Source organism: Labrus mixtus, chromosome 14 (genome assembly GCF_963584025.1).
Source record: "Labrus mixtus chromosome 14, fLabMix1.1, whole genome shotgun sequence".
Classification (NCBI taxonomy): Eukaryota; Metazoa; Chordata; class Actinopteri; order Labriformes; family Labridae; genus Labrus; species Labrus mixtus.
Window position 1 is genome coordinate 21,256,953 of NC_083625.1, and position 26,096 is coordinate 21,283,048.

The window sequence follows — 26,096 nt, forward strand, 5'->3', positions numbered from 1 at the left end:
TCCCTTTGAACACTGCTTACCGGCACGGCAGAAACACAGGTTAGATAAAGCAAAATGTTACGTTATGACAAGATTTTCACTGGGTATGATGCAAACGTAAGATGCTAAGGATAGACTGCTAGTCCATTGTGCTCTGCACGCGTGGGTTCGAATCCCATCCTCGTCGTCGTGTTGGAATGTTTCTTTGCTTAGATATGTAAAAATGTAAAGTTACAACAAGATTTTCACTGGGAATGATGTAAACTTAAGATGCAAAGGAGAACCTTGTGGAGAATGTGGGCATTAATACCATTACCTCTCGCATGCTAAGCAAGCGCTCTACCATTTGAGCTAATTCCCCTTTGAAGACTTCTTATTGGCACCGCAGAAACACAGGTTAGATAAGGCAAAATGTTACGTTATGACAAGATTTTCACTGGGTATGATGCAAACGTAAGATGCTAAGGATAGACTGCTAGTCCATTGTGCTCTGCACGCGTGGGTTCGAATCCCATCCTCGTCGTCGTGTTGGAATGTTTCTTTGCTTAGATATGGAAAAAAATGTAAAGTTACAACAAGATTTTCACTGGGAATGATGTAAACTTAAGATGCAAAGGAGAACCTTGTGGAGAATGTGGGCATTAATACCATTACCTCTCGCATGCTAAGCAAGCGCTCTACCATTTGAGCTAATTCCCCTTTGAAGACTTCTTATTGGCACCGCAGAAACACAGGTTAGATAAAGCAAAATGTTAACTTATGACAAGATTTTCACTGGGGATGATGCAAACGTAAGATGCTGAGGATAGACTGCTAATCCATTGTGCTCTGCATGCGTGGGTTCGAATCCCATCCTCGTCGTCGTGTTGGAATGTTTCTTTGCTTAGATATGGAAAAAAATGTAAAGTTACAACAAGATTTTCACTGGGAATGATGTAAATGAGAACCTTGTGGAAAATATGGGCATTGATACCACTACCTCTCGCATGCTAAGCAAGCACTCTACCATTTGAGCTAATTCCCCTTTGAACATTGCTTACCGGCACCACAGAAACACAGGTTAGATAAAGCAAAATGTTAACTTATGACAAGATTTTCACTGGGGATGATACAAATGTAAGATGCTAAGGATAGACTGCTAATCCATTGTGCTCTGCACGCGTGGGTTCGAATCCCATCCTCGTCGTCGTGTTGGAATATTTGTTTGCTTGGATATGGAAAAAAATTTAAAGTTACAACAAGATTTTCACTGGGAATGATGTAAATGAGAACCTTGTGGAAAATATGGGCATTGATACCACTACCTCGTGCATGCTAAGCAAGCGCTCTACCATTTGAGCTAATTCCCCTTTGAAGACTTCTTATCGGCACCGCAGAAACACAGGTTAGATAAGGCAAAATGTTACGTTATGACAAGATTTTCACTGTGTATGATGCAAACGTAAGATGCTAAGGAAAGACTGCTAATCCATTGTGCTCTGCACGCGTGGGTTCGAATCCCATCCTCGTCGTCGTGTTGGAATGTTTCTTTGCTTAGATATGGAAAAAAATGTAAAGTTACAACAAGATTTTCACTGGAAATGATAACCTTGTGGAGAATATGGGCATTGATCCCACTACCTCTCGCATGCTAAGCAAGCGCTCTACCATTTGAGCTAATTCCCCTTTGAACACTGCTTACCAGCACCACAGAAACACAGGTTAGATAAAGCAAAATGTTAAGTTATGACAAGATTTTCACTGGGTATGATGCAAACGTAAGATGCTAAGGATAGACTGCTAATCCATTGTGCTCTGCACGCGTGGGTTCGAATCCCATCCTCGTCGTCGTGTTGGAATGTTTCTTTGCTTAGATATGGAAAAAAATGTAAAGTTACAACAAGATTTTCACTGGGAATGATGTAAATGAGAACCTTGTGGAGAATATGGGCATTGATCTCACTACCTCTCGCATGCTAAGCAAGCGCTCTACCATTTGAGCTAATTCCCCTTTGAACACTGCTTACCGGCACCGCAGAAACACAGGTTAGATAAAGCAAAATGTTAAGTTATGACAAGATTTTCACTGGGGATGATGCAAACGTAAGATGCTAAGGATAGACTGCTAATCCATTGTGCTCTGCACGCGTGGGTTCGAATCCCATCCTCGTCGTTGTGTTGGAATGTTTCTTTGCTTAGATATGGAAAAAAATGTAAAGTTACAACAAGATTTTCACTGGAAATGATGTAAATGAGAACCTTGTGGAGAATATGGGCATTGATCCCACTACCTCTTGCATGCTAAGCAAGCACTCTATCATTTGAGCTAATTCCCCTTTGAACACTGCTTACCGGCACGGCAGAAACACAGGTTAGATAAAGCAAAATGTTAAGTTATGACAAGATTTTCACTGGGGATGATGCAAACGTAAGATGCTAAGGATAGACTGCTAGTCCATTGTGCTCTGCACGCGTGGGTTCGAATCCCATCCTCGTCGTCGTGTTGGAATGTTTCTTTGCTTAGATATGGAAAAAAATGTAAAGTTACAACAAGATTTTCACTGGAAATGATGTAAACTTAAGATGCAAAGGAGAACCTTGTGGAGAACGTGGGCATTGATAACATTACCTCTCGCATGCTAAGCAAGCGCTCTACCATTTGAGCTAATTCCCCTTTGAACATTGCTTACCGGCACCACAGAAACACAGGTTAGATAAAGCAAAATGTTAACTTATGACAAGATTTTCACTGGGGATGATGCAAACGTAAGATGCTAAGGATAGACTGCTAATCCATTGTGCTCTGCACGCGTGGGTTCGAATCCCATCCTCGTCGTCGTGTTGGAATATTTGTTTGCTTGGATATGGAAAAAAATTTAAAGTTACAACAAGATTTTCACTGGGAATGATGTAAATGAGAACCTTGTGGAAAATATGGGCATTGATACCACTACCTCTCGCATGCGAAGCAAGCGCTCTACCATTTGAGCTAATTCCCCTTTGAAGACTTCTTATCGGCACCGCAGAAACACAGGTTAGATAAGGCAAAATGTTACGTTATGACAAGATTTTCACTGGGTATGATGCAAACGTAAGATGCTAAGGATAGACTGCTAGTCCATTGTGCTCTGCACGCGTGGGTTCGAATCCCATCCTCGTCGTCGTGTTGGAATGTTTCTTTGCTTAGATATGGAAAAAAATGTAAAGTTACAACAAGATTTTCACTGGAAATGATGTAAATGAGAACCTTGTGGAGAATATGGGCATTGATCCCACTACCTCTCGCATGCTAAGCAAGCACTCTATCATTTGAGCTAATTCCCCTTTGAACACTGCTTACCGGCACGGCAGAAACACAGGTTAGATAAAGCAAAATGTTAAGTTATGACAAGATTTTCACTGGGGATGATGCAAACGTAAGATGCTAAGGATAGACTGCTAGTCCATTGTGCTCTGCACGCGTGGGTTCGAATCCCATCCTCGTCGTCGTGTTGGAATGTTTCTTTGCTTAGATATGGAAAAAAATGTAAAGTTACAACAAGATTTTCACTGGAAATGATGTAAACTTAAGATGCAAAGGAGAACCTTGTGGAGAACGTGGGCATTGATACCATTACCTCTCGCATGCTAAGCAAGCGCTCTACCATTTGAGCTAATTCCCCTTTGAACATTGCTTACCGGCACCACAGAAACACAGGTTAGATAAAGCAAAATGTTAACTTATGACAAGATTTTCACTGGGGATGATGCAAACGTAAGATGCTAAGGATAGACTGCTAATCCATTGTGCTCTGCACGCGTGGGTTCGAATCCCATCCTCGTCGTCATGTTGGAATATTTGTTTGCTTGGATATGGAAAATGTGATGTTACAACAAGATTTTCACTGGGAATGATGTAAATGAGAACCTTGTGGAAAATATGGGCATTGATAACACTACCTCTCGCATGCGAAGCAAGCGCTCTACCATTTGAGCTAATTCCCCTTTGAAGACTTCTTATTGGCACCGCAGAAACACAGGTTAGATAAGACAAAATGTTACGTTATGACAAGATTTTCACTGGGTATGATGCAAACGTAAGATGCTAAGGATAGACTGCTAATCCATTGTGCTCTGCACGCGTGGGTTCGAATCCCATCCTCGTCGTCGTGTTGGAATGTTTCTTTGCTTAGATATGGAAAAAAATGTAAAGTTACAACAAGATTTTCACTGGGAATGATGTAAACTTAAGATGCAAAGGAGAACCTTGTGGAGAATATGGGCATTGATACCATTACCTCTCGCATGCTAAGCAAGCGCTCTACCATTTGAGCTAATTCCCCTTTGAAGACTTCTTATTGGCACCGCAGAAACACAGGTTAGATAAGGCAAAATGTTACGTTATGACAAGATTTTCACTGGGTATGATGCAAACGTAAGATGCTAAGGATAGACTGCTAGTCCATTGTGCTCTGCACGCGTGGGTTCGAATCCCATCCTCGTCGTCGTGTTGGAATGTTTCTTTGCTTAGATATGGAAAAAAATGTAAAGTTACAAAAAGATTTTCACTGGAAATGATGTAAATGAGAACCTTGTGGAGAATATGGGCATTGATCCCACTACCTCTCGCATGCTAAGCAAGCACTCTATCATTTGAGCTAATTCCCCTTTGAACACTGCTTACCGGCACGGCAGAAACACAGGTTAGATAAAGCAAAATGTTACGTTATGACAAGATTTTCACTGGGTATGATGCAAACGTAAGATGCTAAGGATAGACTGCTAGTCCATTGTGCTCTGCACGCGTGGGTTCAAATCCCATCCTCGTCGTCGTGTTGGAATGTTTCTTTGCTTAGATATGGAAAAAAATGTAAAGTTACAACAAGATTTTCACTGGGAATGATGTAAACTTAAGATACAAAGGAGAACCTTGTGGAGAATGTGGGCATTGATACCAGTACCTCTCGCATGCTAAGCAAGCACTCTACCATTTGAGCTAATTCCCCTTTGAAGACTTCATATCGGCACCGCAGAAACACAGGTTAGATAAGGCAAAATGTTACGTTATGACAAGATTTTCACTGGGTATGATGCAAACGTAAGATGCTAAGGATAGACTGCTAATCCATTGTGCTCTGCATGCGTCGGTTCGAATCCCATCCTCGTCGTCGTGTTGGATATTTGTTTGACAACATCTTTAACCCTTCTTATCAACATTTGGACTAGGGATGACCTTGGCTCAAGGTCTAAAGTAGAGTCTTGTGGAGAATGTGGGCATCGATCCAACTACCTCTTGCATGGGTCTACCATTTGTGCTAATTCCCCTGTGAACATGGCTTCCTGGCACTGCATCAACGCAGGTTAGATTCTGCATGATCATCTTCTTATGATAACACTGTCTTTCGTCTTGTCCTGATATCAGTTTTGTGTGACGAGGTGGCCGAGTGGTTAAGGCGATGGACTGCTAATCCATTGTGCTCTGCACGCGTGGGTTCGAATCCCATCCTCGTCGTCGTGTTGGAATGTTTCTTTGCTTAGATATGGAAAAAAATCTAAAGTTACAATAAGATTTTCACTGGAAATGATGTAAACGAGAACCTTGTGGAGAATATGGGCATTGATCCCACTACCTCTCGCATGCTAAGCAAGCGCTCTACCATTTGAGCTAATTCCCCTTTGAACACTCCTTATCGGCACCGCAGAAACACAGGTTAGATAAGGCAAAATGTTACGTTATGACAAGATTTTCACTGGGTATGATGCAAACGTAAGATGTTAAGGATAGACTGCTAATCCATTGTGCTCTGCACGCGTGGGTTCAAATCCCATCCTCGTCGTCGTGTTGGAATGTTTCTTTGCTTAGATATGGAAAAAAATGTAAAGTTACAACAAGATTTTCACTGGGAATGATGTAAACTTAAGATACAAAGGAGAACCTTGTGGAGAATGTGTGCATTGATACCAGTACCTCTCGCATGCTAAGCAAGCACTCTACCATTTGAGCTAATTCCCCTTTGAAGACTTCATATCGGCACCGCAGAAACACAGGTTAGATAAGGCAAAATGTTACGTTATGACAAGATTTTCACTGGGTATGATGCAAACGTAAGATGCTAAGGATAGACTGCTAATCCATTGTGCTCTGCATGCGTCGGTTCGAATCCCATCCTCGTCGTCGTGTTGGATATTTGTTTGACAACATCTTTAACCCTTCTTATCAACATTTGGACTAGGGATGACCTTGGCTCAAGGTCTAAAGTAGAGTCTTGTGGAGAATGTGGGCATCGATCCAACTACCTCTTGCTTTGCTCTACCATTTGTGCTAATTCCCCTGTGAACATGGCTTCCTGGCACTGCATCAACGCAGGTTAGATTCCGCATGATCATCTTCTTATGATAACACTGTCTTTCGTCTTCTCCTGATATCAATTTTGGGTGACGAGGTGGCCGAGTGGTTAAGGCAATGGACTGCTAATCCATTTTGCGCTGCACGCGTGGGTTTGAATCCCATCCTCGTCATCATGTTGGAATGTTTCTTTGCTTAGATATGGAAAAAAATGTAAAGTTACAACAAGATTTTCACTGGGAATGATGTAAACGAGAACCTTGTGGAAAATATGGGCATTGATCACCACTACCTCTCGCATGCTAAGCAAGCGCTCTACCATTTGAGCTAATTCCCCTTTGAACACTGCTTACCGGCACCACAGAAACACAGGTTAGATAAAGCAAAATGTTAAGTTATGACAAGATTTTCACTGGGGATGATGCAAACGTAAGATGCTAAGGATAGACTGCTAATCCATTGTGCTCTGCACACGTAGGTTTGAATCCCATCCTCGTCGTTGTGTTGGAATGTTTCTTTGCTTAGATATGGAAAAAAATGTGATGTTACAACAAGATTTTCACTGGGAATGATGTAAACAAGAACCTTGTGGAGAATGTGGGCATTGATCCCACTACCTCTCGCATGCTAAGCAAGCGCTCTACCATTTGAGCTAATTCCCCTTTGAACATTGCTGACTGGCACCACAGAAACACAGGTTAGATAAAGCAAAATGTTAACTTATGACAAGATTTTCACTGGGGATGATGCAAACGTAAGATGCTAAGGATAGACTGCTAATCCATTGTGCTCTGCATGCGTGGGTTCGAATCCCATCCTCGTCGTCGTGTTGGAATATTTGTTTGCTTGGATATGGAAAAAAATGTAAAGTTACAACAAGATTTTCACTGGGAATGATGTAATTGAGAACCTTATTGAGAATGTGGGTATTGATCCCACTACCTCTCGCATGCTAAGCAAGCGCTCTACCATTTGAGCTAATTCCCCTGTGAACATGGCTTCCTGGCACAGCTACAACGTGGGTTAGATAAAGCAAAATGTTAAGTTATGACAAGATTTTCACTGGGGATGATGCAAACGTAAGATGCTAAGGATAGACTGCTAATCCATTGTGCTCTGCACGCGTGGGTTCGAATCCCATCCTCGTCGTCGTGTTGGAATGTTTCTTTCCTTAGATATGGAAAAAAATGTAAAGTTACAACAAGATTTTCACTGGGAATGATGTAAACAAGAACCTTGTGGAGAATGTGGGCATTGATCCCACTACCTCTCGCATGCTAAGCAAGCGCTCTACCATTTGAGCTAATTCCCCTTTGAACATTGCTTACTGGCACCACAGAAACACAGGTTAGATAAAGCAAAATGTTAACTTATGACAAGATTTTCACTGGGGATGATGCAAACGTAAGATGCTAAGGATAGACTGCTAATCCATTGTGCTCTGCACGCGTGGGTTCGAATCCCATCCTCGTCGTTGTGTTGGAATGTTTCTTTACTTAGATATGGAAAAAAATGCAAAGTTACAACAAGATTTTCACTGGAAATGATGTAAATGAGAACCTTGTGGAGAATATGGGCATTGATCCCACTACCTCTCGCATGCTAAGCAAGCACTCTATCATTTGAGCTAATTCCCCTTTGAACACTGCTTACTGGCACGGCAGAAACACAGGTTAGATAAAGCAAAATGTTAAGTTATGACAAGATTTTCACTGGGGATGATGCAAACGTAAGATGCTAAGGATAGACTCCTAGTCCATTGTGCTCTGCACGCGTGGGTTCGAATCCCATCCTCGTCGTCGTGTTGGAATGTTTCTTTACTTAGATATGGAAAAAAATGTAAAGTTACAACAAGATTTTCACTGGGAATGATGTAAACTTAAGATGCAAAGGAGAACCTTGTGGAGAATGTGGGCATTGATACCATTACCTCTCGCATGCTAAGCAAGCACTCTACCATTTGAGCTAATTCCCCTTTGAAGACTTCTTTTGGCACTGCAGAAACACAGGTTAGATAAGGCAAAATGTTACGTTATGACAAGATTTTCACTGGGTATGATGCAAACTGAAGATGCTAAGGATAGACTGCTAATCCATTGTGCTCTGCATGCGTGGGTTCGAATCCCATCCTCGTCGTCGTGTTGGATATTTGTTTGACAACATCTTTAACCCTTCTTATCAACATTTGGACTAGGGATGACCTTGGCTCAAGGTCTAAATTAGAATCTTGTGGAGAATGTGGGCATCGATCCAACTACCTCTTGCATGGGTCTACCATTTGTGCTAATTCCCCTGTGAACATGGCTTCCTGGCACTGCATCAACGCAGGTTAGATTCTGCATGATCATCTTCTTATGATAACACTGTCTTTCGTCTTGTCCTGATATCAGTTTTGGGTGACGAGGTGGCCGAGTGGTTAAGGCGATGGACTGCTAATCCATTGTGCTCTGCACGCGTGGGTTCGAATCCCATCCTCGTCGTCATGTTGGAATGTTTCTTTGCTTAGATATGGAAAAAAATGTAAAGTTACAACAAGATTTTCACTGGGAATGATGTAAACGAGAACCTTGTGGAAAATATGGGCATTGATCCCACTACCTCTCGCATGCTAAGCAAGCGCTCTACCATTTGAGCTAATTCCCCTTTGAACATTGCTTACTGGCACCACAGAAACACAGGTTAGATAAAGCAAAATGTTAACTTATGACAAGATTTTCACTGCGGATGATGCAAACGTAAGATGCTAAGGATAGACTGCTAATCCATTGTGCTCTGCATGCGTGGGTTCGAATCCCATCCTCGTCGTCGTGTTGGAATATTTGTTTGCTTGGATATGGAAAAAAATTTAAAGTTACAACAAGATTTTCACTGGGAATGATGTAATTGAGAACCTTATTGAGAATGTGGGTATTGATCCCACTACCTCTCGCATGCTAAGCAAGCGCTCTACCATTTGAGCTAATTCCCCTGTGAACATGGCTTCCTGGCACAGCTACAACGTGGGTTAGATAAAGCAAAATGTTAAGTTATGACAAGATTTTCACTGGGTATGATGCAAACGTAAGATGCTAAGGATAGACTGCTAATCCATTGTGCTCTGCACGCGTGGGTTCGAATCCCATCCTCGTCGTCGTGTTGGAATGTTTCTTTCCTTAGATATGGAAAAAAATGTAAAGTTACAACAAGATTTTCACTGGGAATGATGTAAACAAGAACCTTGTGGAGAATGTGGGCATTGATCCCACTACCTCTCGCATGCTAAGCAAGCGCTCTACCATTTGAGCTAATTCCCCTTTGAACATTGCTTACTGGCACCACAGAAACACAGGTTAGATAAAGCAAAATGTTAACTTATGACAAGATTTTCACTGGGGATGATGCAAACGTAAGATGCTAAGGATAGACTGCTAATCCATTGTGCTCTGCACGCGTGGGTTCGAATCCCATCCTCGTCGTTGTGTTGGAATGTTTCTTTACTTAGATATGGAAAAAAATGCAAAGTTACAACAAGATTTTCACTGGAAATGATGTAAATGAGAACCTTGTGGAGAATATGGGCATTGATCCCACTACCTCTCGCATGCTAAGCAAGCACTCTATCATTTGAGCTAATTCCCCTTTGAACACTGCTTACTGGCACGGCAGAAACACAGGTTAGATAAAGCAAAATGTTAAGTTATGACAAGATTTTCACTGGGGATGATGCAAACGTAAGATGCTAAGGATAGACTGCTAGTCCATTGTGCTCTGCACGCGTGGGTTCGAATCCCATCCTCGTCGTCGTGTTGGAATGTTTCTTTACTTAGATATGGAAAAAAATGTAAAGTTACAACAAGATTTTCACTGGGAATGATGTAAACTTAAGATGCAAAGGAGAACCTTGTGGAGAATGTGGGCATTGATACCATTACCTCTCGCATGCTAAGCAAGCACTCTACCATTTGAGCTAATTCCCCTTTGAAGACTTCTTTTGGCACTGCAGAAACACAGGTTAGATAAAGCAAAATGTTACGTTATGACAAGATTTTCACTGGGTATGATGCAAACTGAAGATGCTAAGGATAGACTGCTAATCCATTGTGCTCTGCATGCGTGGGTTCGAATCCCATCCTCGTCGTCGTGTTGGATATTTGTTTGACAACATCTTTAACCCTTCTTATCAACATTTGGACTAGGGATGACCTTGGCTCAAGGTCTAAATTAGAATCTTGTGGAGAATGTGGGCATCGATCCAACTACCGCTTGCATGGGTCTACCATTTGTGCTAATTCCCCTGTGAACATGGCTTCCTGGCACTGCATCAACGCAGGTTAGATTCTGCATGATCATCTTCTTATGATAACACTGTCTTTCGTCTTGTCCTGATATCAGTTTTGGGTGACGAGGTGGCCGAGTGGTTAAGGCGATGGACTGCTAATCCATTGTGCTCTGCACGCGTGGGTTCGAATCCCATCCTCGTCGTCATGTTGGAATGTTTCTTTGCTTAGATATGGAAAAAAATGTAAAGTTACAACACGATTTTCACTGGGAATGATGTAAACGAGAACCTTGTGGAAAATATGGGCATTGATCCCACTACCTCTCGCATGCTAAGCAAGCGCTCTACCATTTGAGCTAATTCCCCTTTGAACACTGCTTACCGGCCCCACAGAAACACAGGTTAGATAAAGCAAAATGTTAAGTTATGACAAGATTTTCACTGGGGATGATGCAAACGTAAGATGCTAAGGATAGACTGCTAATCCATTGTGCTCTGCACACGTAGGTTTGAATCCCATCCTCGTCATTGTGTTGGAATGTTTCTTTGCTTAGATATGGAAAAAAATGTGATGTTACAACAAGATTTTCACTGGGAATGATGTAAACAAGAACCTTGTGGAGAATGTGGGCATTGATCCCACTACCTCTCGCATGCTAAGCAAGCGCTCTACCATTTGAGCTAATTCCCCTTTGAACATTGCTTACTGGCACCACAGAAACACAGGTTAGATAAAGCAAAATGTTAACTTATGACAAGATTTTCACTGGGGATGATGCAAACGTAAGATGCTAAGGATAGACTGCTAATCCATTGTGCTCTGCATGCGTGGGTTCGAATCCCATCCTCGTCGTCGTGTTGGAATATTTGTTTGCTTGGATATGGAAAAAAATGTAAAGTTACAACAAGATTTTCACTGGGAATGATGTAATTGAGAACCTTATTGAGAATGTGGGTATTGATCCCACTACCTCTCGCATGCTAAGCAAGCGCTCTACCATTTGAGTTAATTCCCCTTTGAACACTGCTTACCGGCACCACAGAAACACAGGTTAGATGAAGCAAAATGTTAACTTATGACAAGATTTTCACTGGGGATGATGCAAACGTAAGATGCTAAGGATAGACTGCTAATCCATTGTGCTCTGCATGCGTGGGTTCGAATCCCATCCTCGTCGTCGTGTTGGGATGTTTCTTTGCTTAGATATGGAAAAAAATGTAAAGTTACAACAAGATTTTCACTGGGAATGATGTAAATGAGAACCTTGTGGAAAATATGGGCATTGATCCTACTACCTCTCGCATGCTAAGCAAGCACTCTACCATTTGAGCTAATTCCCCTTTGAAGACTTCTTATCTGCACCGCAGAAACACAGGTTAGATGAGGCAAAATGTTAAGTTATGACAAGATTTTCACTGGGAATGATGTAAACTTAAGATGCAAAGGAGAACCTTGTGGAGAATGTGGGCATTGATCCCACTACCTCTCGCATGCTAAGCAAGCGCTCTACCATTTGAGCTAATTCCCCTTTGAAGACTTCTTATCTGCACCGCAGAAACACAGGTTAGATGAGGCAAAATGTTAAGTTATGATAAGATTTTCAGTGGGGATGATGTAATTGAGAACCTTGTGGAGAATGTGGGCATCGATCCCACTACCTCTCGCATGCTAAGCGAGCGCTCTACCATTTGAGCTAATTCCCCTGTGAACATGGCTTCCTGGCACAGCTACAACGTGGGTTAGATAAAGCAAAATGTTAAGTTATGACAAGATTTTCACTGGGGATGATGCAAACGTAAGATGCTAAGGATAGACTGCTAATCCATTGTGCTCTGCACGCGTGGGTTCGAATCCCATCCTCCTCGTCGTGTTGGAATGTTTCTTTGCTTAGATATGGAAAAAAATGTAAAGTTACATCAAGATTTTCACTGGGAATGATGTAAATGAGAACCTTGTGGAGAATATGGGCATTGATCCCACTACCTCTCGCATGCTAAGCAAGCACTCTATCATTTGAGCTAATTCCCCTTTGAACACTGCTTACCGGCACGGCAGAAACACAGGTTAGATAAAGCAAAATGTTAAGTTATGACAAGATTTTCACTGGGGATGATGCAAACGTAAGATGCTAAGGATAGACTGCTAGTCCATTGTGCTCTGCACGCGTGGGTTCGAATCCCATCCTCGTCGTTGTGTTGGAATGTTTATTTGCTTAGATATGGAAAAAAATGTGATGTTACAACAAGATTTTCACTGGGAATGATGTAAATGAGAACCTTGTGGAGAATATGGGCATTGATCTCACTACCTCTCGCATGCTAAGCAAGCGCTCTACCATTTGAGCTAATTCCCCTTTGAACACTGCTTACCGGCACGGCAGAAACACAGGTTAGATAAAGCAAAATGTTAAGTTATGACAAGATTTTCACTGGGGATGATGCAAACGTAAGATGCTAAGGATAGACTGCTAGTCCATTGTGCTCTGCACGCGTGGGTTCGAATCCCATCCTCGTCGTCGTGTCGGAATGTTTCTTTGCTTAGATATGGAAAAAAATGTAAAGTTACAACAAGATTTTCACTGGGAATGATGTAAACTTAAGATGCAAATGAGAACCTTGTGGAGAATGTGGGCATTGATACCATTACCTCTCGCATGCTAAGCAAGCACTCTACCATTTGAGCTAATTCCCCTTTGAAGACTTCTTTTGGCACTGCAGAAACACAGGTTAGATAAGGCAAAATGTTACGTTATGACAAGATTTTCACTGGGTATGATGCAAACTGAAGATGCTAAGGCTAGATTGCTAATCCATTGTGCTCTGCATGCGTGGGTTCGAATCCCATCCTCGTCGTCGTGTTGGATATTTGTTTGACAACATCTTTAACCCTTCTTATCAACATTTGGACTAGGGATGACCTTGGCTCAAGGTCTAAAGTAGAATCTTGTGGAGAATGTGGGCATTGATCCAACTACCTCTTGCATGGGTCTACCATTTGTGCTAATTCCCCTGTGAACATGGCTTCCTGGCACTGCATCAACGCAGGTTAGATTCTGCATGATCATCTTCTTATGATAACACTGTGTTTCGTCTTGTCCTGATATCAGTTTTGGGTGACGAGGTGGCCGAGTGGTTAAGGTGATGGACTGCTAATCCATTGTGCTCTGCACGCGTGGGTTCGAATCCCATCCTCGTCGTCATGTTGGAATGTTTCTTTGCTTAGATATGGAAAAAAATGTAAAGTTACAACAAGATTTTCACTGGGAATGATGTAAACGAGAACCTTGTGGAAAATATGGGCATTGATCCCACTACCTCTCGCATGCTAAGCAAGCGCTCTACCATTTGAGCTAATTCCCCTTTGAACACTGCTTACCGGCACCACAGAAACACAGGTTAGATAAAGCAAAATGTTAAGTTATGACAAGATTTTCACTGGGGATGATACAAACGTAAGATGCTAAGGATAGACTGCTAATCCATTGTGCTCTGCATGCGTGGGTTCGAATCCCATCCTCGTCGTCGTGTTGGAATATTTGTTTGCTTGGATATGGAAAAAAATGTAAAGTTACAACAAGATTTTCACTGGGAATGATGTAAACGAGAACCTTGTGGAAAATATGGGCATTGATCCCACTACCTCTCGCATGCTAAGCAAGCGCTCTACCATTTGAGCTAATTCCCCTTTGAACACTGCTTACCGGCACCACAGAAACACAGGTTAGATAAAGCAAAATGTTAAGTTATGACAAGATTTTCACTGGGGATGATGCAAACGTAAGATGCTAAGGATAGACTGCTAATCCATTGTGCTCTGCACACGTAGGTTTGAATCCCATCCTCGTCGTTGTGTTGGAATGTTTCTTTGCTTAGATATGGAAAAAAATGTGATGTTACAACAAGATTTTCACTGGGAATGATGTAAACAAGAACCTTGTGGAGAATGTGGGCATTGATCCCACTACCTCTCGCATGCTAAGCAAGCGCTCTACCATTTGAGCTAATTCCCCTTTGAACACTGCTTACCGGCACCACAGAAACACAGGTTAGATAAAGCAAAATGTTAACTTATGACAAGATTTTCACTGGGGATGATGCAAACGTAAGATGCTAAGGATAGACTGCTAATCCATTGTGCTCTGCATGCGTGGGTTCGAATCCCATCCTCGTCGTCGTGTTGGAATGTTTCTTTGCTTAGATATGGAAAAAAATGTAAAGTTACAACAAGATTTTCACTGGGAATGATGTAAATGAGAACCTTGTGGAAAATATGGGCATTGATCCTACTACCTCTCGCATGCTAAGCAAGCACTCTACCATTTGAGCTAATTCCCCTTTGAAGACTTCTTATCTGCACCGCAGAAACACAGGTTAGATGAGGCAAAATGTTAAGTTATGACAAGATTTTCACTGGGAATGATGTAAACTTAAGATGCAAAGGAGAACCTTGTGGAGAATGTGGGCATTGATACCATTACCTCTCGCATGCTAAGCAAGCGCTCTACCATTTGAGCTAATTCCCCTTTGAAGACTTCTTTTGGCACTGCAGAAACACAGGTTACATAAGGCAAAATGTTACGTTATGACAAGATTTTCACTGGGTATGATGCAAACTGAAGATGCTAAGGATAGACTGCTAATCCATTGTGCTCTGCATGCGTGGGTTCGAATCCCATCCTCCTCGTCGTCGTGTTGGATATTTGTTTGACAACATCTTTAACCCTTCTTATCAACATTTGGACTAGGGATGACCTTGGCTCAAAGTCTAAAGTAGAATCTTGTGGAGAATGTGGGCATCGATCCAACTACCTCTTGCATGGGTCTACCATTTGTGCTAATTCCCCTGTGAACATGGCTTCCTGGCACTGCATCAACGCAGGTTAGATTCTGCATGATCATCTTCTTATGATAACACTGTCTTTCGTCTTGTCCTGATATCAGTTTTGGGTGACGAGGTGGCCGAGTGGTTAAGGCGATGGACTGCTAATCCATTGTGCTCTGCACGCGTGGGTTCGAATCCCATCCTCGTCGTCATGTTGGAATGTTTCTTTGCTTAGATATGGAAAAAAATGTAAAGTTACAACAAGATTTTCACTGGGAATGATGTAAACGAGAACCTTGTGGAAAATATGGGCATTGATCCCACTACCTCTCGCATGCTAAGCAAGCGCTCTACCATTTGAGCTAATTCCCCTTTGAACACTGCTTACCGGCACCACAGAAACACAGGTTAGATAAAGCAAAATGTTAAGTTATGACAAGATTTTCACTGGGGATGATGCAAACGTAAGATGCTAAGGATAGACTGCTAATCCATTGTGCTCTGCACACGTAGGTTTGAATCCCATCCTCGTCGTTGTGTTGGAATGTTTCTTTGCTTAGATATGGAAAAAAATGTGATGTTACAACAAGATTTTCACTGGGAATGATGTAAATGAGAACCTTGTGGAGAATATGGGCATTGATCTCACTATCTCTCGCATGCTAAGTAAGCGCTCTACCATTTGAGCTAATTCCCCTTTGAACACTGCTTACTGGCACGGCAGAAACACAGGTTAGATAAAGCAAAATGTTAAGTTATGACAAGATTTTCACTGGGGATGATGCAAACGTAAGATGCTAAGGATAGACTGCTAGTCCATTGTGCTCTGCACGCGTGGGTTCGAATCCCATCCTCGTCGTTGTGTTGGAATGTTTCTTTGCTTAGATATGGAAAAAAATGTAAAGTTACAACAAGATTTTCACTGGGAATGATGTGAACTTAAGATGCAAAGGAGAACCTTGTGGAGAATGTGGGCATTGATACCATTACCTCTCGCATGCTAAGCAAGCGCTCTACCATTTGAGCTAATTCCCCTTTGAAGACTTCTTTTGGCACTGCAGAAACACAGGTTAGATAAGGCAAAATGTTACGTTATGACAAGATTTTCACTGGGTATGATGCAAACTGAAGATGCTAAGGATAGACTGCTAATCCATTGTGCTCTGCATGCGTGGGTTCGAATCCCATCCTCGTCGTCGTGTTGGATATTTGTTTGACAACATCTTTAACCCTTCTTATCAACATTTGGACTAGGGATGACCTTGGCTCAAGGTCTAAAGTAGAATCTTGTGGAGAATGTGGGCATCGATCCAACTACCTCTTGCATGGGTCTACCATTTGTGCTAATTCCCCTGTGAACATGGCTTCCTGGCACTGCATCAACGCAGGTTAGATTCTGCATGATCATCTTCTTATGATAACACTGTCTTTCGTCTTGTCCTGATATCAGTTTTGGGTGACGAGGTGGCCGAGTGGTTAAGGCGATGGACTGCTAATCCATTGTGCTCTGCACGCGTGGGTTCGAATCCCATCCTCGTCGTCATGTTGGAATGTTTCTTTGCTTAGATATGGAAAAAAATGTAAAGTTATGACAAGATTTTCACTGGGAATGATGTAAACGAGAACCTTGTGGAAAATATGGGCATTGATCCCACTACCTCTTGCATGCTAAGCAAGCGCTCTACCATTTGAGCTAATTCCCCTTTGAACACTGCTTACCGGCACCACAGAAACACAGGTTAGATAAAGCAAAATGTTAAGTTATGACAAGATTTTCACTGGGGATGATGCAAACGTAAGATGCTAAGGATAGACTGCTAATCCATTGTGCTCTGCACACGTAGGTTTGAATCCCATCCTCGTCGTTGTGTTGGAATGTTTCTTTGCTTAGATATGGAAAAAAATGTGATGTTACAACAAGATTTTCACTGGGAATGATGTAAACAAGAACCTTGTGGAGAATGTGGGCATTGATCCCACTACCTCTCGCATGCTAAGCAAGCGCTCTACCATTTGAGCTAATTCCCCTTTGAACATTGCTTACTGGCACCACAGAAACACCGGTTAGATAAAGCAAAATGTTAATTTATGACAAGATTTTCACTGGGGATGATGCAAACGTAAGATGCTAAGGATAGACTGCTAATCCATTGTGCTCTGCATGCGTGGGTTCGAATCCCATCCTCGTCGTCGTGTTGGAATATTTGTTTGCTTGGATATGGAAAAAAATGTAAAGTTACAACAAGATTTTCACTGGGAATGATGTAATTGAGAACCTTATTGAGAATGTGGGTATTGATCCCACTACCTCTCGCATGCTAAGCAAGCGCTCTACCATTTGAGTTAATTCCCCTTTGAACACTGCTTACCGGCACCACAGAAACACAGGTTAGATAAAGCAAAATGTTAACTTATGTCAAGATTTTCACTGGGGATGATGCAAACGTAAGATGCTAAGGATAGACTGCTAATCCATTGTGCTCTGCATGCGTGGGTTCGAATCCCATCCTCGTCGTCGTGTTGGAATGTTTCTTTGCTTAGATATGGAAAAAAATGTAAAGTTACAACAAGATTTTCACTGGGAATGATGTAAATGAGAACCTTGTGGAAAATGTGGGCATTGATCCTACTACCTCTCGCATGCTAAGCAAGCAATCTACCATTTGAGCTAATTCCCCTTTGAAGACTTCTTATCTGCACCGCAGAAACACAGGTTAGATGAGGCAAAATGTTAAGTTATGACAAGATTTTCACTGGGAATGATGTAAACTTAAGATGCAAAGGAGAACCTTGTGGCGAATGTGGGCATTGATACCATTACCTCTCGCATGCTAAGCAAGCGCTCTACCATTTGAGCTAATTCCCCTTTGAAGACTTCTTTTGGCACTGCAGAAACACAGGTTAGATAAGGCAAAATGTTACGTTATGACAAGATTTTCACTGGGTATGATGCAAACTGAAGATGCTAAGGATAGACTGCTAATCCATTGTGCTCTGCATGCGTGGGTTCGAATCCCATCCTCGTCGTCGTGTTGGATATTTGTTTGACAACATCTTTAACCCTTCTTATCAACATTTGGACTAGGGATGACCTTGGCTCAAGGTCTAAAGTAGAATCTTGTGGAGAATGTGGGCATCGATCCAACTACCTCTTGCATGGGTCTACCATTTGTGCTAATTCCCCTGTGAACATGGCTTCCTGGCACTGCATCAACGCAGGTTAGATTCTGCATGATCATCTTCTTATGATAACACTGTCTTTCGTCTTGTCCTTATATCAGTTTTGGGTGACGAGGTGGCCGAGTGGTTAAGGCGATGGACTGCTAATCCATTGTGCTCTGCACGCGTGGGTTCGAATCCCATCCTCGTCGTCATGTTGGAATGTTTCTTTGCTTAGATATGGAAAAAAATGTAAAGTTACAACAAGATTTTCACTGGGAATGATGTAAACGAGAACCTTGTGGAAAATATGGGCATTGATCCCACTACCTCTCGCATGCTAAGCAAGCGCTCTACCATTTGAGCTAATTCCCCTTTGAACACTGCTTACCGGCACCACAGAAACACAGGTTAGATAAAGCAAAATGTTAAGTTATGACAAGATTTTCACTGGGGATGATGCAAACGTAAGATGCTAAGGATAGACTGCTAATCCATTGTGCTCTGCACACGTAGGTTTGAATCCCATCCTCGTCGTTGTGTTGGAATGTTTCTTTGCTTAGATATGGAAAAAAATGTGATGTTACAACAAGATTTTCACTGGGAATGATGTAAACAAGAACCTTGTGGAGAATGTGGGCATTGATCCCACTACCTCTCGCATGCTAAGCAAGCACTCTACCATTTGAGCTAATTCCCCTTTGAACATTGCTTACTGGCACCACAGAAACACAGGTTAGATAAAGCAAAATGTTAACTTATGACAAGATTTTCACTGGGGATGATGCAAACGTAAGATGCTAAGGATAGACTGCTAATCCATTGTGCTCTGCATGCGTGGGTTCGAATCCCATCCTCGTCGTCGTGTTGGAATATTTGTTTGCTTGGATATGGAAAAAAATGTAAAGTTACAACAAGATTTTCACTGGGAATGATGTAATTGAGAACCTTATTGAGAATGTGGGTATTGATCCCACTACCTCTCGCATGCTAAGCAAGCGCTCTACCATTTGAGCTAATTCCCCTTTGAAGACTTCTTATCTGCACCGCAGAAACACAGGTTAGATGAGGCAAAATGTTAAGTTATGAGAAGATTTTCACTGGGAATGATGTAAACTTAAGATGCAAAGGAGAACCTTGTGGAGAATGTGGGCATTGATCCCACTACCTCTCGCATGCTAAGCAAGCGCTCTACCATTTGAGCTAATTCCCCTTTGAGGACTTCTTATCTGCACCGCAGAAACACAGGTTAGATGAGGCAAAATGTTAAGTTATGATAAGATTTTCAGTGGGGATGATGTAATTGAGAACCTTGTGGAGAATGTGGGCATCGATCCCACTACCTCTCGCATGCTAAGCGAGCGCTCTACCATTTGAGCTAATTCCCCTGTGAACATGGCTTCCTGGCACAGCTACAACGTGGGTTAGATAAAGCAAAATGTTAAGTTATGACAAGATTTTCACTGGGGATGATGCAAACGTAAGATGCTAAGGATAGACTGCTAATCCATTGTGCTCTGCACGCGTGGGTTCGAATCCCATCCTCGTCGTCGTGTTGGAATGTTTCTTTGCTTAGATATGGAAAAAAATGTAAAGTTACAACAAGATTTTCACTGGGAATGATGTAAATGAGAACCTTGTGGAGAATATGGGCATTGATCTCACTACCTCTCGCATGCTAAGCAAGCGCTCTACCATTTGAGCTAATTCCCCTTTGAACACTGCTTACCGGCACCGCAGAAACACAGGTTAGATAAAGCAAAATGTTAAGTTATGACAAGATTTTCACTGGGGATGATGCAAACGTAAGATGCTAAGGATAGACTGCTAATCCATTGTGCTCTGCACGCGTGGGTTCGAATCCCATCCTCGTCGTTGTGTTGGAATGTTTCTTTGCTTAGATATGGAAAAAAATGTAAAGTTACAACAAGATTTTCACTGGAAATGATGTAAATGAGAACCTTGTGGAGAATATGGGCATTGATCCCACTACCTCTCGCATGCTAAGCAAGCACTCTATCATTTGAGCTAATTCCCCTTTGAACACTGCTTACCGGCACGGCAGAAACACAGGTTAGATAAAGCAAAATGTTAAGTTATGACAAGATTTTCACTGGGGATGATGCAAACGTAAGATGCTAAGGATAGACTGCTAGTCCATTGTGCTCTGCACGCGTGGGTTCGAATCCCATCCTCGTCGTCGTGTTGGAATGTTTCTTTGCTTAGATATGGAAAAAAATGTAAAGTTACAACAAGATTTTCACTGGAAATGATGTAAACTTAAGATGCAAAGGAGAACCTTGTGGAGAACGTGGGCATTGATACCATTACCTCTCGCATGCTAAGCAAGCGCTCTACCATTTGAGCTAATTCCCCTTTGAACATTGCTTACCGGCACCACAGAAACACAGGTTAGATAAAGCAAAATGTTAACTTATGACAAGATTTTCACTGGGGATGATGCAAACGTAAGATGCTAAGGATAGACTGCTAATCCATTGTGCTCTGCACGCGTGGGTTCGAATCCCATCCTCGTCGTCGTGTTGGAATGTTTCTTTGCTTAGATATGGAAAAAAATGTAAAGTTACAACAAGATTTTCACTGGAAATGATGTAAACTTAAGATGCAAAGGAGAACCTTGTGGAGAACGTGGGCATTGATACCATTACCTCTCGCATGCTAAGCAAGCGCTCTACCATTTGAGCTAATTCCCCTTTGAACATTGCTTACCGGCACCACAGAAACACAGGTTAGATAAAGCAAAATGTTAACTTATGACAAGATTTTCACTGGGGATGATGCAAACGTAAGATGCTAAGGATAGACTGCTAATCCATTGTGCTCTGCACGCGTGGGTTCGAATCCCATCCTCGTCGTCGTGTTGGAATATTTGTTTGCTTGGATATGGAAAAAAATTTAAAGTTACAACAAGATTTTCACTGGGAATGATGTAAATGAGAACCTTGTGGAAAATATGGGCATTGATACCACTACCTCTCGCATGCGAAGCAAGCGCTCTACCATTTGAGCTAATTCCCCTTTGAAGACTTCTTATCGGCACCGCAGAAACACAGGTTAGATAAGGCAAAATGTTACGTTATGACAAGATTTTCACTGGGTATGATGCAAACGTAAGATGCTAAGGATAGACTGCTAGTCCATTGTGCTCTACACGCGTGGGTTCGAATCCCATCCTCGTCGTCGTGTTGGAATGTTTCTTTGCTTAGATATGGAAAAAAATGTAAAGTTACAACAAGATTTTCACTGGAAATGATGTAAATGAGAACCTTGTGGAGAATATGGGCATTGATCCCACTACCTCTCGCATGCTAAGCAAGCACTCTATCATTTGAGCTAATTTCCCTTTGAACACTGCTTACCGGCACGGCAGAAACACAGGTTAGATAAAGCAAAATGTTAAGTTATGACAAGATTTTCACTGGGGATGATGCAAACGTAAGATGCTAAGGATAGACTGCTAGTCCATTGTGCTCTGCACGCGTGGGTTCGAATCCCATCCTCGTCGTCGTGTTGGAATGTTTCTTTGCTTAGATATGGAAAAAAATGTAAAGTTACAACAAGATTTTCACTGGAAATGATGTAAACTTAAGATGCAAAGGAGAACCTTGTGGAGAACGTGGGCATTGATACCATTACCTCTCGCATGCTAAGCAAGCGCTCTACCATTTGAGCTAATTCCCCTTTGAACATTGCTTACCGGCACCACAGAAACACAGGTTAGATAAAGCAAAATGTTAACTTATGACAAGATTTTCACTGGGGATGATGCAAACGTAAGATGCTAAGGATAGACTGCTAATCCATTGTGCTCTGCACGCGTGGGTTCGAATCCCATCCTCGTCGTCGTGTTGGAATATTTGTTTGCTTGCATATGGAAAAAAATTTAAAGTTACAACAAGATTTTCACTGGGAATGATGTAAATGAGAACCTTGTGGAAAATATGGGCATTGATACCACTACCTCTCGCATGCGAAGCAAGCGCTCTACCATTTGAGCTAATTCCCCTTTGAAGACTTCTTATCGGCACCGCAGAAACACAGGTTAGATAAGACAAAATGTTACGTTATGACAAGATTTTCACTGGGTATGATGCAAACGTAAGATGCAAAGGATAGACTGCTAATCCATTGTGCTCTGCATGCGTGGGTTCGAATCCCATCCTCGTCGTCGTGTTGGAATGTTTCTTTGCTTAGATATGGAAAAAAATGTAAAGTTACAACAAGATTTTCACTGGGAATGATGTAAACTTAAGATGCAAAGGAGAACCTTGTGGAGAATGTGGGCTTTAATACCATTACCTCTCGCATGCTAAGCAAGCGCTCTACCATTTGAGCTAATTCCCCTTTGAAGACTTCTTATTGGCACCGCAGAAACACAGGTTAGATAAGGCAAAATGTTAAGTTATGACAAGATTTTCACTGGGTATGATGCAAACGTAAGATGCTAAGGATAGACTGCTAATCCATTGTGCTCTGCATGCGTGGGTTCGAATCCCATCCTCGTCGTCGTGTTGGATATTTGTTTGACAACATCTTTAACCCTTCTTATCAACATTTGGACTAGGGATGACCTTGGCTCAAGGTCTAAAGTAGAGTCTTGTGGAGAATGTGGGCATCGATCCAACTACCTCTTGCATGGGTCTACCATTTGTGCTAATTCCCCTGTGAACATGGCTTCCTGGCACTGCATCAATGCAGGTTAGATTCTGCATGATCATCTTCTTATGATAACACTGTCTTTCGTCTTGTCCTGATATCAGTTTTGGGTGACGAGGTGGACGAGTGGTTAAGGCGATGGACTGCTAATCCATTGTGCTCTGCACGCGTGGGTTCGAATCCCATCCTCGTCGTCGTGTTGGAATGTTTCTTTGCTTAGATATGGAAAAAAATGTAAAGTTACAACAAGATTTTCACTGGAAATGATGTAAATGAGAACCTTGTGGAGAATATGGGCATCGATCCCACTACCTCTCACATGCTAAGCAAGCGCTCTACCATTTGAGCTAATTCCCCTTTGAACACTGCTTACCGGCACCGCAGAAACACAGGTTAGATAAAGCAAAATGTTAAGTTATGACAAGATTTTCACTGGGGATGATGCAAACGTAAGATGCTAAGGATAGACTGCTAATCCATTGTGCTCTGCACGCGTGGGTTCGAATCCCATCCTCGTCGTCGTGTTGGAATGTTTCTTTGCTTAGATATGGAAAAAAATGTAAAGTTACAACAAGATTTTCACTGGGAATGATGTAAACTTAAGATGCAAAGGAGAACCTTGTGGAGAATGTGGGCATTGATACCATTACCTCTCGCATGCTATGCAAGCGCTCTACCATTTGAGCTAATTCCCCTTTGAAGACTTCTTATTGGCACCGCAGAAACACAGGTTAGATAAGGCAAAATGTTACGTTATGACAAGATTTTCACTGGGTATGATGCAAACGTAAGATGCTAAGGATAGACTGCTAATCCATTGTGCTCTGCATGCGTGGGTTCGAATCCCATCCTCGTCGTCGTGTTGGATATTTGTTTGACAACATCTTTAACCCTTCTTATCAACATTTGGACTAGGGATGACCTTGGCTCAAGGTCTAAAGTAGAGTCTTGTGGAGAATGTGGGCATCGATCCAACTACCTCTTGCATGGGTCTACCATTTGTGCTAATTCCCCTGTGAACATGGCTTCCTGGCACTGCATCAATGCAGGTTAGATTCTGCATGATCATCTTCTTATGATAACACTGTCTTTCATCTTGTCCTGATGTCAGTTTTGGGTGACGAGGTGGCCGAGTGGTTAAGGCGATGGACTGCTAATCCATTGTGCTCTGCACGCGTGGGTTCGAATCCCATCCTCGTCGTCGTGTTGGAATGTTTCTTTGCTTAGATATGGAAAAAAATGTAAAGTTACAACAAGATTTTCACTGGAAATGATAACCTTGTGGAGAATATGGGCATTGATCCCACTACCTCTCGCATGCTAAGCAAGCGCTCTACCATTTGAGCTAATTCCCCTTTGAACACTGCTTACCGGAACGGCAGAAACACAGGTTAGATAAAGCAAAATGTTAAGTTATGACAAGATTTTCACTGGGGATGATGCAAACGTAAGATGCTAAGGATAGACTGCTAATCCATTGTGCTCTGCACGCGTGGGTTCGAATCCCATCCTCGTCGTCGTGTTGGAATGTTTCTTTGCTTAGATATGGAAAAAAATTTAAAGTTACAACAAGATTTTCACTGGGAATGATGTAATCTTAAGATGCAAAGGAGAACCTTGTGGAGAATGTGGGCATTGATACCATTACCTCTCGCATGCTATGCAAGCGCTCTACCATTTGAGCTAATTCCCCTTTGAAGACTTCTTATTGGCACCGCAGAAACACAGGTTAGATAAGGCAAAATGTTACGTTATGACAAGATTTTCACTGGGTATGATGCAAACGTAAGATGCTAAGGATAGACTGCTAATCCATTGTGCTCTGCATGCGTGGGTTCGAATCCCATCCTCGTCGTCGTGTTGGATATTTGTTTGACAACATCTTTAACCCTTCTTATCAACATTTGGACGAGGGATGACCTTGACTCAAGGTCTAAAGTAGAGTCTTGTGGAGAATGTGGGCATCGATCCAACTACCTCTTGCATGGGTCTACCATTTGTGCTAATTCCCCTGTGAACATGGCTTCCTGGCACTGCATCAACGCAGGTTAGATTCCGCATGAGCATCTTCTTATGATAACACTGTCTTTCGTCTTTTCGTGATATCACTTTTGGGTGACGAGGTGGCCGAGTGGTTAAGGCGATGGACTGCTAATCCCTTGTGCTCTGCACGCGTGGGTTCGAATCCCATCCTCGTCGTCATGTTGGAATGTTTCTTTGCTTAGATATGGAAAAAAATGGAAAGTTACAACAAGATTTTCACTGGAAATGATAACCTTGTGGAGAATATGGGCATTGATCCCACTACCTCTCGCATGCTAAGCAAGCACTCTACCATTAGAGCTAATTCCCCTTTGAACACTGCTTACCAGCACCACAGAAACACAGGTTAGATAAAGCAAAATGTTAACTTATGACAAGATTTTCACTGGGGATGATGCAAACGTAAGATGCTAAGGATAGACTGCTAATCCATTGTGCTCTGCACGCGTGGGTTCGAATCCCATCCTCGTCGTCGTGTTGGAATGTTTCTTTGCTTAGATGTGGAAAAAAATGTAAAGTTACAACAAGATTTTCACAGGAAATGATGTAAATGAGAACCTTGTGGAGAATATGGGCCTTGATCTCACTACCTCTCGCATGCTAAGCAAGCGCTCTACCATTTGAGCTAATTCCCCTTTGAACATTGCTTACCAGCACCACAGAAACACAGGTTAGATAAAGCAAAATGTTAAGTTATGACAAGATTTTCACAGGGGATGATGCAAACGTAAGACGCTAAGGATAGACTGCTAATCCATTGTGCTCTGCACGCGTGGGTTCGAATCCCATCCTCGTCGTCGTGTTGGAATGTTTCTTTGCTTAGATATGGAAAAAAATGTAAAGTTACAACAAGA

The 26,096-nt window shown here is 42.1% G+C and overlaps 13 non-coding genes across 13 annotated transcripts; 11 read left to right on the forward strand and 2 right to left on the reverse strand.

The window, feature by feature from the left end:
- The first annotated feature begins 5,367 nt into the window (after positions 1–5,367).
- On the forward strand, positions 5,368–5,449 carry trnas-gcu (transfer RNA serine (anticodon GCU)). Its single transcript has one exon. It is a non-coding gene; the product is annotated as a tRNA-Ser (tRNA).
- A 925-nt stretch (positions 5,450–6,374) lies between these two features.
- On the forward strand, positions 6,375–6,456 carry trnas-gcu (transfer RNA serine (anticodon GCU)). Its single transcript has one exon. It is a non-coding gene; the product is annotated as a tRNA-Ser (tRNA).
- Positions 6,457–8,681: 2,225 nt separating this feature from the next.
- Positions 8,682–8,763, forward strand: trnas-gcu (transfer RNA serine (anticodon GCU)). The gene has a single exon. It is a non-coding gene; the product is annotated as a tRNA-Ser (tRNA).
- A 1,899-nt stretch (positions 8,764–10,662) lies between these two features.
- trnas-gcu (transfer RNA serine (anticodon GCU)) lies at positions 10,663–10,744 on the forward strand. The gene has a single exon. It is a non-coding gene; the product is annotated as a tRNA-Ser (tRNA).
- Positions 10,745–12,172: 1,428 nt separating this feature from the next.
- Positions 12,173–12,245, reverse strand: trnaa-agc (transfer RNA alanine (anticodon AGC)). The gene has a single exon. It is a non-coding gene; the product is annotated as a tRNA-Ala (tRNA).
- Positions 12,246–13,656: 1,411 nt separating this feature from the next.
- trnas-gcu (transfer RNA serine (anticodon GCU)) lies at positions 13,657–13,738 on the forward strand. The gene has a single exon. It is a non-coding gene; the product is annotated as a tRNA-Ser (tRNA).
- Positions 13,739–15,490: 1,752 nt separating this feature from the next.
- On the forward strand, positions 15,491–15,572 carry trnas-gcu (transfer RNA serine (anticodon GCU)). The gene has a single exon. It is a non-coding gene; the product is annotated as a tRNA-Ser (tRNA).
- Positions 15,573–16,821: 1,249 nt separating this feature from the next.
- Positions 16,822–16,903, forward strand: trnas-gcu (transfer RNA serine (anticodon GCU)). Its single transcript has one exon. It is a non-coding gene; the product is annotated as a tRNA-Ser (tRNA).
- Positions 16,904–18,652: 1,749 nt separating this feature from the next.
- Positions 18,653–18,734, forward strand: trnas-gcu (transfer RNA serine (anticodon GCU)). The gene has a single exon. It is a non-coding gene; the product is annotated as a tRNA-Ser (tRNA).
- A 1,103-nt stretch (positions 18,735–19,837) lies between these two features.
- On the reverse strand, positions 19,838–19,910 carry trnaa-agc (transfer RNA alanine (anticodon AGC)). Its single transcript has one exon. It is a non-coding gene; the product is annotated as a tRNA-Ala (tRNA).
- Positions 19,911–23,311: 3,401 nt separating this feature from the next.
- On the forward strand, positions 23,312–23,393 carry trnas-gcu (transfer RNA serine (anticodon GCU)). Its single transcript has one exon. It is a non-coding gene; the product is annotated as a tRNA-Ser (tRNA).
- Positions 23,394–24,318: 925 nt separating this feature from the next.
- On the forward strand, positions 24,319–24,400 carry trnas-gcu (transfer RNA serine (anticodon GCU)). The gene has a single exon. It is a non-coding gene; the product is annotated as a tRNA-Ser (tRNA).
- Positions 24,401–25,316: 916 nt separating this feature from the next.
- Positions 25,317–25,398, forward strand: trnas-gcu (transfer RNA serine (anticodon GCU)). Its single transcript has one exon. It is a non-coding gene; the product is annotated as a tRNA-Ser (tRNA).
- Positions 25,399–26,096: the final 698 nt, after the last annotated feature.